Source organism: Pleurodeles waltl, chromosome 7, assembly GCF_031143425.1.
Source record: "Pleurodeles waltl isolate 20211129_DDA chromosome 7, aPleWal1.hap1.20221129, whole genome shotgun sequence".
NCBI classification, from domain to species: domain Eukaryota; kingdom Metazoa; phylum Chordata; class Amphibia; order Caudata; family Salamandridae; genus Pleurodeles; species Pleurodeles waltl.
Window position 1 is genome coordinate 618,662,191 of NC_090446.1, and position 12,226 is coordinate 618,674,416.

Sequence of the window (12,226 nt, forward strand, 5' to 3'; positions counted from 1 at the left end):
TCAGGTATGAGGGATGATGTCTTCCCAGGGGGAACCTGAAGGGCAGAATTAGAGCTTAACATGCTGTGCTCTCACATAGCTTAAGTAGGAACTATCTTTAAAAACTCTAGTGACAATATGGTAGCATTATTTTGGAGTTTTACTCTCCTTGTCACACGTTTAATCTTATTGTGCTTCATCGTCCTAGTTATTGCAATACATGCCTTTTTATCTAAGATGCAGTTACTTCAATAAAACCCTATTGAACTATACTCTGCCTCTGATTGCCCTTGTATAAGTGAGACTAATGTTACTGAGAGAAACGGATGAGATCTGAGTGACCACGATTCCCCTGAGGAGTTATTTATGTCATGCACCTGGTTGCCCCAGACATCCCTACTCTTGGGGGGATATGAAGCACTGCTAGTTAGCCGGAACAAACCCAGATTAGGCCGACAGGTGTCACATGGTGCAGGATCAGACTCTGTCCCCCCTAGTACAGGTGATTCTGTCACCCAAATCCAGTAGTCTCATTAGGACAATGAGAACCTACGCAACAGTCTCAATGGGTCTGTCAGTGGATGTGTGAGTGTTTGAGTGGGTCTGCGAGTGGGTTGTGAATTGAAGAAAGAGATTAAAAGATAGAGAAAGAGTGCGAGGGAGTTATGGAGAAAGTTTCTTTAGGCTTTGATGGATGATACCCTTAGAATGGGATATTTCTGAACAAATTGAAAAGAAAAATGTATTTGTCAATGAAAAGCAGTAAGATCACCATTCAGTATGTGCCTTAAACATTTGCATTTAAAAAGTAAATTAAAGGAGGGAAATGACTAAGGATACACCAGGAGTACACTCAACCCTCAGTGTGAAGGTCTGTGATCTTCATCATTAGGCCACAGTCTTTTTTTAAATTTACATTTTTTTCTAGCCCTTTACGGGCTATCTGGGACCGGTGGGAGAGGGAGGGGGCACTTCAAGTCCTCCCCCATGGACACTGATCATATTTTTTTTTAAAATTATTTATGGCCCTTTATGGGCTATTTGGAACCATCGGGGGAGCCTCAAGGCCTCCCCCATGGTCCCATTGCTCCAGCAAGCAGACAGCTGCTTTTAACAGCAGCTCACTGGTTGCTAAGGCAATGTTTTCAGCTGCCTTCCCTGCACGCATATTTGTATGCAGGAAAGATAGAAGAAAACTCCACTTTCTGACAACAGGGACTGTTTGTCAGGGCCCCCTGTCAGAAAGCAGAGTTATGTTTGCTGTGACTTGGCTACGGCTGTCATAGCTGCAGCTAAGCCACAGCAAACAGTTTTGTCCCAGGGTGGGCATATCAGGACAAAGCAGGAGCCAGCCCTGAGGGGTGGTGGTCCCCAGAGCCATCAGTTGCTCCTCAACGGGGGCGTCACCGCCCCCTCCAATGTAAATAGGCCTAGCGAGGTGGTGGTCCTTGGGCTGTGGGGAAGATCATCAGACCTCCCCCACAAAACAAAAGCATTTTGCCACGGGGAGGTGGTGGTCCCAGGGGTTGTGGGAGGGCCGCACAGCCCAGCCCATTCGCATTCAATTTAACAATGTCCTGGGAAGGTGATGCTCCCCGGGGCTGCGGGGGGGGGGGCACACGGCCCACTGCACATATGTTAATACATAGCCATGGGGAGGTGGTGGTCCCCCGGCTGTGGGAAGGCTCAGGGCCCACCAGAATTCAATTTAACAATGTTCTGGGAAGGTGGTGGTCTCCAGGGTGTGGAAGGGCCATTTAGCCCCCTTACACATATATTAATATATTAACCCAGGGAGGTGGTGGTCTCCAGGGCTGTAGGGGAGGCCATCAGGCCTCCCCCACATAATAAAAGCATTTTTCCCAGGGGAGCTGGTGGTCCCTAGGATGTGGGGGGGTTGCGAGCCCCCCGCACAAATTTAGCAAATGTCCTGGGGAGGTGGTGGTCCCCGAGGTTGTGGGGGGCCAGGAGGCCCAACAATTAAAATAAAACAATACCCCTGGCCCCACCCAGGGGTTATTAAAAAAGAATTGCAGGTGCCCACGCTTGTTTTTTTATACATTTTTACTGCAAATTTGCGACGTCATTGTGATTTTGTGGTAATATCTTTTTTGTAAATGCTTTTTAGCCCTGGGGGCTAAGGAGTCAGGGTGTCCCTACCCTGGCCTCTTTTCTTTTTGTGTTGCTTGTTTTTCTGGGACTCGGCTTAGGCAGAGACCCAAGATGGCTGCCAACAATTCCTGGTCTGAAGTGTTGGCAGCCAATCATAGCTGTGCATTTCCCTGCACAAGCTTGTCATTATTCGTGAAGTCGTAGCAGCCAGAGATATTTACATGTATTTTCCTTTAATATCTCCAAAGGTAATGATTTTTTTTTACAGAGAATGAGGGAAAGCAGAACCTGCATACCGAAAGCTAGCTTTCTGCCAAATTTGATGCAATTCTGTTGACTGGTTCGGGCTGTAGTCGTGTCTACATGTCCTATGGGAATTAACATGGTAAACACAACTTTTTCGACCCCCCCCATTTTTTTCGCCCCTACTTGACAGATCACCCTAAAACTTTCCATGTACAAGAGTCACTGGGGCACTTTTTCAAAAAGAATTCATGAAGATTTGTCAAACGGTGCCAAAGATATAGGCGAGTAAAAATAATTTTTTTATTTTTCTATAGAAACATGATCCTAACTATAACTACCTAGTGGTGACAACTACAAGGTAACATGTGTATATATATATATATATATATATATATATATATATATATATATATATACATACACATATATATATATATATATTTATATATATATATATATATATATATACACACACATATATATATTTATATATATATATATATATATACATACACATATATATATATATTTATATATATATATATATATATATTTATATATATATATATATACACACACATATATATATTTATATATATATATATATACACATGTTACCTTGTAGTTGTCGCCACTAGGTAGTTATAGTTAGGATCATGTTTCTATAGAAAAAGAAAAAATATATTTTTACTCGCCTATATCTTTGGCACCGTTTGACAAATCTTCATGAATTCTTTTTGAAAAAGTGCCCCAGTGACTCTTGTACATGGAAAGTTTTAGGGTGATCTGTCAATATATATATATATATATACACATGTTACCTTGTAGTTGTCGGGCTGTAGTATGTATATATGTATATATTACCTACTAGCGGTCGTCAGTAGGAAGTTATAGTTAGGACCTAATTTTCATAGGAAAAGCGCTTTTCACTTGCTATATACCTTTAGCACCCTTTGACGCATCTTCACAAAATTTTCCCACAAAAGTGTGCTACTGTGTCTTATTGCGCATGGTAAGTTTTGGGTGATTCGTCAAGCAGGGACTGAGAAAAAGGGGGGCAAAAAAAGTGCGTTTCCCATGTTCATTCACATAAGGATTTTGAACACAACTACGGCCGAAACGCTGGACAGAATTACACAAAACTTTGAAAAAAGCTTGCCTTTGGTCCAGCTAGCATGCTTTTTGTGAATGTGTAGTTTTAGAGATAATAAAGGAAAAATAAACATAGACATTGTGGGTAGCGAAGGCTCCGCGAGTCCCAGAGATCTTGTGCTGAGATCTGATTGGCTGCCTACACTGCAACCAGGAAGTGTTGGCAGCCATTTTGGAAATCAGCTTCAGCCGAGTCCCACAAAATACAGGAAAAATAAAGGAAAGGGTGCAGGATATAAATACCCTAACCCACTAGCCTTGTTGATGGGGTCTCCCTGGGACACTGCCAGGGTAAAAAAGTGTTTTTTTAAAATGTATGGCGTAATTCGCGTAGGATCCATGAACTTCACTGTAAATTAATTTAAAAAAAGCAAATGTGGCCTCCAGCGTGTATTTTCAATGCAGCCCCTGGGTGGGCCACATCCCACGGGCACATATATTTTATAAATATGGTGGAAGGAACACTGGACCTCTCTCTAAGGGCTTTGGTAAGCCCCAATGACCACCACCAGGGCTGCATTAAAAAAAATATATAGGAGGACGTGCAAATCCCTCCAGGCACTGGGGAATACCATCTCCCCAGGGCTTTTTAAAAAAAAGGAGAATGGCCACATGGACCCCCCTGCTGGGGTTTTTCGCAAAAGACCTGAGGACAATTACCTCCTGTTCTGTGCAAGCCACTCACCTGAATTCCAGCTGTTCCAATGGGTTGATAACAATTCCCCAACTCCAGTGAGGACTAATGTGACAGCAATGAAGAGTACATTGTACTCTTGCAAATTGTAAAGGGCAGGGGGTTTTGGGACGAGAAAAAGAGAAAATACCAGCTTCTGCTTCGTGGACTGTAGAAACGGACTGCTGGACCCTGAACTGCATGTCGTTTTGGGCTCCAGGATTTCTGATTTCTCAAAGTTCTGGGTTCTTGGTTTTTAGGATTCTGGGCTGCAAAATAATTACTTCATTAATACATTGAATTTGCATTAACTATTGCAAAATATTAGTTATTGTTCACACATTGTGCATATGTTTCCATAAGGCTGAACAAAGTTCTTCCTCTTTTTACAATAGTTTTGGAGTCTCTGAAGCAATGTCCAAACTCAAAAACAATCAACTTGACTAAAGGGCTTTTTTGTGTTCTGGCGTAATCTCCTGCCAATGCTAGTTTTTGATGAACTTGCTCTATTTCCGATCTCCTCCTTCTCAAGGGAGAGCTTTTTACAGGAAATTCGGCTTTTCTTAATGTCTGTTTAGCAGTATCTTGGAATCCCATCCAAACGATAAATCACACTAGTTCTTATTGTCATAAATTATTTAAAAGACAGAGCTCTGTTTTGTTTCATGTAAGCAAATAATTTTTCTTTACCTTGAAATGAAGTTACTTGCTTGAAAATTTCAGAAGAACCCAAAACTGGGTTTTTTCACCTTTCTTATTTTTGTTCTTTTGCAAGAAATATGTGATCGTAGGCAGAAAATGGAAGGGGAGATCCTGGACTCTGCAGGAAGCTGAGCGGAGGGCAAGGATTGCCGGAACTCGACTAGCGGCTTTCCAGAGGAGGAGAAATCCTGGAACTTGACTAGAAGCTGGCTGGAGAGCGAGGAACACTGCAAATTGACTGAAGGCAGGCTGGAGGGCAGGGAACTTGACTTGCACTGGAACTCCACTGGAAGCAGGCTGGAGGCCAAGAAACTTGACTGGAAACAGGTGAGCAGAGCAATAGGTACAAAGGCAAGCAAGGCCTCAGACTCACAAGAATAATTAAATAAGCAAATGTGCACTGGTGCCTTTTGGCAGTTGATTGCTTGTTAAGGAATTGAGCAATTATCCTCCTGATTGTGGCACATGTTCAATACATATGAAGTTGTGAAGAGCACATGTTTTTGCAGATACAGTTGGCACAAGTTTAGCTGGTGGAATACAATGGGTATAATCAACAAGCATTGGTAATAATAAATAAGACATTTACCAAGCATTGGTTACTGCAAACTTGATATTCAAGGATGTAATAAATATACAGAAAAAAAGTCTGAATGTTTCAAGCAACAGCAGCTTACTGTAATTGAGCTCTTTGATGTGCTAGTGAATCGACAGCACCTCCCCAGGCTAAAATTATCATTAAGGAGGGTCTCAATGTGGACTCCCATCCCTGGGGACCACCACCTCCCTGTGGCCAATTGCTCATTTCAAAATAGGGAGGTGTGCTGCACGGCCCCCTCCCGGGCCATACAAAGCCCAAGGGACCACCGCCTCCCCGGGGCTGGCCCATGCAAAAGAAAGGATGGGGCTCACAGGCATCACTCCGGGAGCCGCTAATGGCTCTGGGGACCGCTACCCCCCTAGGGTCGACTACTACAGTCTCCTGAGGTGCCCATCCCTGGGAGATAGCTGTTTGCTTTTGCTTAGTAGGAGCTGTGACATCTCCCGCCAAGCAAACCAAACACTGATTCCGCTTCCAGCAAGCAGGAGCTGTCAAAATGCTCCCATTTGCTGGAAGCAGAGTTTTCAACTGTTTCCTTGCTCATAAACGTGTGGGCAGAGAAACAGATGAAATTATTGGTCCCACAAACCGGGAGCTGCAATTCCAGCAGCTCCCTGAATGCAGGAATGATGCCGGCTCCCGAAGGAGGTGATGAGCCAGCTGGGACTTTGGGGGACTAGAGGCTCCCCACGCAGTCCCTGACATGTGGCCCCTTTTTTGATAAAAACACAGGACAGGATTAATTCTGGCATGATGCTCAATTCAAAGAAATTAAAGCTCAATGAGCAGATATAAATAAAGCAGGAGCCGAAGTTGAAGCTCCACTTCTGTAAAGTGCTAATCATCTTAACGCCTTACACGTGACCAAGGCAAAACAAGTGTTTTTCTCTGCATTATACATTGAAAAATTATCTGTAATCCTTTATAAAGGTGTTTGCATCCTTGCATTTTTTGAGCTAAATACCTTGGGTAGTGACTGCGACCACTGGGTTCTTTCTTGTCATCTGCTGCCCAGACTAGAGATCGTGTTCTCCCATTTATAAACTACAAGTATGTAAAATGACCTATAAGCCCTGCCTGTTTGGCCCAGCCCCATACATATTAGTGGTATGCAACGTCTTCTTGCCATTTTCCCAGGATGATTATTGGCTTCCTAAAAGGACCCCCAAGTGCATTTCCCACCTATTTTGGAAACTCGTTCTTGGTGCACAGTGTGAGAAAACAGGGCTGATTTCAGAGGTCCCCTAACTTTTTGCCCCCATTTTTCACTTTTTGCTGGGGTTTCCTGACTCTGATGGTGCCCTGGGTACTGCTAACCAGTCCCAGGGCCTGCGCTCTGTGTAAAATGAGTATGTAAATTAGGATAATTGAAACTGGCTATGTCAAACTACCTAAAAGTTCATACTACGTAGTAGGGCAAGTAGGTTTAGGGACCCCTGCATGGGTGGTGCACCCACAGGTGCACTGCTGAGGTTCCCAGTATCATTTTAAAGTCAGGCCTGCCTTGCTGGCTGCTTTTAAAATAAAGTTAAATGCAAATTCGACTTTGAAATTAAAAGTACTTCCAAAGTCTTAAACTACCTTATTTTTACATATGTCTCCCCTAAGGTGTGCCCTAGGTTCCCCTAGGTTTGGGTGCCATGTAACTGTAAGCAGGGACCTTATAACAATTGTTTTATAAGCCCCGGTGAGGTAAAATAGCCACATTTGTTTTTCCCTCCCTGTAGGGAATGTCCTCCATAGGCTAAAATTGGGAGACTTTGTTTTAATTAACAAAGTCCCCACATGAGCCAGATATCTTGAGTTTGGTATTAAATTAATTGTTATAATAAATCCCGCAACTTTCAATTGTTGGATTTAATATAACTCGTTCAGGTAAAGTGTTTTATAACTCTACCTGAAATTTGTCAACTTCAGCTCTGTAGTGCCCTTATGTGATTGGCCAGGCTGCCTTGATGAGGTGTGAAGTGGCCTGGACTCAACACAAAGGAAGTGCCTGGGGGAGGACATCTGCCTCAGCAGATGGGCAAACAGAATAGGGGGAAAGCAGCCAAACTGGTCTTCAATGGCAGGAAAGGACATTTGGAGCAGTGCAGGACCTCCCCCATTTCCTGGCACCCCAGACAATTATGTGCCCTCTCGATTAGATTAGGAGAGGGCAGGAGATGGGTTTGTTTTGGATTTTTATCCACACCAATGGGTGGACTCATCTAGATCTAACTTCCAAAAATCAGTTTCAGCCATGTTGGATTTTTGAAGAAAGGTGCTCCCTGGGATTGATTTTTGACTCACTTCCCAAGAAGTGGTCATCCCAGGGGGAAGTAGCTTGCCTGTGATTGGAAAGTCTGCCTCCCCCCCCTGCTTTTCACCCCAGGAGCAAGGATGAATATGGCAGAGCTGCACCCACAACTCAGATCCCTAAAAGGAACAAGATAACGAAGAAGAAGGACTGCCCTACTAGACCCCTGACCTGCACCTGGACACTGCACTCTGAAGGACTGCACCAGCTGCACACTTGAGCGTCACCACTAAAAGGACTGTCTTCTACTGTTTCCAGGGACTCCCTGTTTGCTACAGATACAAAGGAGCTGCCAAGAGTCCCCTGCATCAAGCCCTGCAAGCAGAGCCCAGCTGACCAGGGTCCAGTGGCCATTTGAGGATTCTGACCAGGTGCATTCTGGAAATTGTAGTCCCAATTCTCGAGGAACAACTCAGAGCTTCTGGAACCTTGGATCAAGTTGTGGACACTTCAGGGACCCAAAAAGGACCTTTGGAAGAAGTTTAGAGACGTTTGGAGCAACTTCATAAATTGAAGAGGTGCATTGTGGGAGTTGTTGTCCCATACCGCATGAGGCAAACCAGAGCCTCTGAAACCTTGGCTGGTGCTGTGGACCACTTTCCTGAATCAAGAAACACTTCTCAAAGTAAGTCTAACAGTGTTACCTCATGTGTGGCCTTAACTATGGGCTTTGTCCCTGTCCAGTGTGACCTTTTTAACCCTTTGAGCAATAGTTGATTCTATGCACTAGAAAACATTAATTTTTCTAAAATTCATATCTCCGATTCACCTTATCCGATTTTAATTATTTTGGCGTAATTATAAAGATAAAAATATAATCTATTTTTTATAAATTGGTGTTGGATTTTTATTGTGTTTTACATATTCACTGTTTTGTGATTTTTAAATGCTTTATACACTTGTCTCCTATGTTAAGCCTTGTCACTCGTTGCCAAGGTACCAAGGGTTGAGCTGGGTTTAATTTATAGAGACCTTACTGGACCTAAGTGGAGGTTAGTGGCGTATTGCTAAATGTAGGTACTTACCTGCCCTTACCAAAAATCCACTTCCCAACACACAGAAATATGATCGCATCTCCACCAAACAAAGAAACACTTCATGAGTGGCATGGGGTTGGGTGGTTAATGGGGATAGGCTACAGGGCCTTGCGCAAGCCAGGCCCTGCCACCAACTCCTGCTGCACATGGCTGAAGGCTGTGCATATTGCAGGGTTGGGAGGTCATAAGGGGTAGGTCAAAGGGCCTGGCCGCTGGGCATGACCTGTGGCCAATCCCTGAATGGCTGAAGGCCTTCCAAGGCACATGGTTTGGTGGTTATAGGAAGTTGGCCGCAAGGCCTGGCCTGCAGCCAGGCCCCGTGGCCAATCCCCACTGAGCACAGTTGAAGGCCATGTGTGGCTGTGGTTGGATTAACATAAAGTAATTTTAATTACTTAACATTAAAAAAAACATGGAAATTCATTTAAAAAAACAGAGTTTACAGGACTGTTATAGTTAGGAAATAGAATTAAACAAAACCATAGAAATGCACTTCAGAAAGCAAAGGTTACAGGGACTTTATAGTTAGGTCTTGAATTTACTCGCACATAACCATAGAAATTCAGCAGTTATGGTCAGCTCAAGTAACTTATACCCTAAGGTAATTATAACTCAGGTACTCACCATGCACTGCTGAGTACACCACATATTACATCACTCATGACATCTTTGATAACATCATTGATAATATCAATGTAACATTTGCAGTAAAATTATTGAGGAGAATACTGTGCATGTCGTGACGCAGTTTATAGCTACCTTAGGGAAAGAGTTATAGCTACTTGAACTAACTGTAAGTAAAACTGCTGATTTGTGTTAATAGATAGATAGATAGATAGATAGATAGATAGATAGATAGATAGATAGATAGATAGATAGATAGATAGATAGATAGATAGATAGATAGATAGATAGATAGATAGATAGATAGATAGATAGATAGATAGATAGATCATTACTACTGACCTGTTAGTCATGAAAGACTGGAGTATCAAGTAATAAAGTAGATGTTGCTTTTCAAAATGCAATTGTTCTGGTGCTGCTTTTCCTCCAAGGCAAAGACAAAAGAAAACGAGATTCACTGATTCATTGGTTAACAAGTAGGACTTTGGTGCATAAATCAAGGAAATTCGACCATACACATTAGTTAGTTCTCTATTCCTCCTTACTTGATCTCTATGAGTTGAGGTACGTAGCACAAATCCGGATCAGGAATAGTCAGGTGCAGCTTGCTCTCTGGTACTTGTGGATGCAACTAATGCTCACTCTTTTACCATAGCTCCTATACGACTAATACATTTAGGGCCAGATGTAGGAAGCCTTTTGCATGCCGCAAACTGCGAAAAACGCAGTTTGCGGCATGCAAAAGGCCTAACGCGATGCACATCCTCAAATTGCGAGTCAGTACCGACTCGCAATTTGAGGATGCGACTCGCAAATAGGAAGGGGTGTTCCCTTCCTATTTGCGACCGCATCGCCATGCTGAGTTGCTTTGTGACCGCGAATGCGGTCGCAAACCAACTCGCAGTTACCACCCACTTGAAGTGGGTGGTAACTCATTCGCAAAAGGGAAGGGGTCCCTATGGGACCCCTTCCCTTTTGTGAATGCCGAAAAAAAAAAAAATTCAGAGCAGGCAGTGGTCCTATGGACCACTGCCCACTCTGAAAAAAACGAAACCAAATGGTTTCGGAAGTTTTTCTTTTTGCAACTCGTTTTCTTTAAGGAAAACGGGCTGCAAAAAGAAAAAAAAAAACTGCTTTATTAAAAAAGCAGTCACAGACATGGAGGTCTGCTGTCTCCAGCAGGCCACCATCCCTGTGAGTGCATGGACTTGCTATGGGGTCGCAAACTGCGACCCACCTCATTAATATTAATAAGGTGGGTCTTTGCGACCCCATAGCGAGTCGCAAAAGGTGTCTGAGACACCTTTCTGCATATGGTTTTGCGAGTTGCAAATTGCCAATCGGTCAGACTCGCAATTTGCAAGTCGCAAAATTTTACTTACCTACATCTGGCCCTTAATTCCCTGTTAAAGCCCATTCATTGTTGGAGGTGCTCCAATAACTGACTTTTACTGAAAACCTGGCAGAAACAGCTCCTTCTGCAAGGGTTGGCCTGCACTGCCACAACAAGTTTATTTGTCATTTATTTAAGGTGAGTTGAAGGTAAAGAAAAGAGATAACAGAGGGTGTTCTGTGCAATGTAACATCAGAAACCCCTTCATTTTTAAAGACATATTTGAAGCAAAAATGTAAAAGCATGATCAAGTCTGCTCAAAATTCAAAAAGTGTATTTCATTAACACACAGAAACTTCACCTTAGTACAAAAGATTATATCACTGCATTGAAGAAATATATTTTTTCAAAGTGATAATTTTCTAACCAGAATTTAGAAACATTCACTCCCCCGACAACAATGCCTTTGGTGAGCTAAGAGGCAAGTCAGCTATGTGCACTCTTTGGGTGGCCTAGGTTTCAATTGTACAAGAATATTATAGTTTATTAAATCAAACACAAGAAGGTTTTGTGCAGCACACATCCCAAAGTCATGCGAGGTCCTCATGTGATAATGAACAAATAGGAGGGAAAGTGAAATAAAACATTTGCTTAGGATCACACAGTTTGGTTAAGTGGAGAAGCAGTGATTATTCCCCAGTTTATGGTTTCATGTTGTGCTATTCAGATACTAGAAGTATATGTTTTGCTTCCCCTACACCCACCTTACTGCAAACCCCCGACCGCCACCCTGCTGCCATCAGTGCGGCCCTCGGTCACATCAAAGACCAAACCCTGTGGCCCCCGGGAAAATGTTTGCGAGTACCCATGAAATAGAGTAACCCAGACTGTGCAGATCGGAAATGTTAATTGAAACCTTAAAATTATAAAACAACCATCTGCTTCAAAATAAATCCTGTAAACCAACATTTAGAAGATTCCTAATTTACTTCCAACGCCAGGCATCTAATTTAATTAAGGTAATTGAAAAGTGGGTGTAATTCACTGTGCTTTGAAGATTGCATGCTGTCACTATTAGGGTTTTCAACCAACCCTCCAAAGAATTCAGAACTTTACCACCAGCTGAGGGCAAAACTGGCGCGCGCTGATGACATCACTTGTCAAGAACATTAGATGCACTGGAGGAGTGTGCCAGTGTCACTGTTATTAACATCATTTGTGACCGACAAACGTAACAACACTGCTTGCAGCATCTGTTCAATCTATCCCTACATCCGTTTAAGACCCAAGAGAATTATGCAATCAATGTTTGAAATTCTGTTTAAACTCCCAAAACCCATGGGACTGTCTAAACACAGTGCAGGGAAGCTAATTAATCCATTTGCGCTGCGCCGTGATGATCGCACGCCTTCATGATTATTGATTAACCCACAGACAGGCCTTATACGTTTATACGCAGCAACAGCGG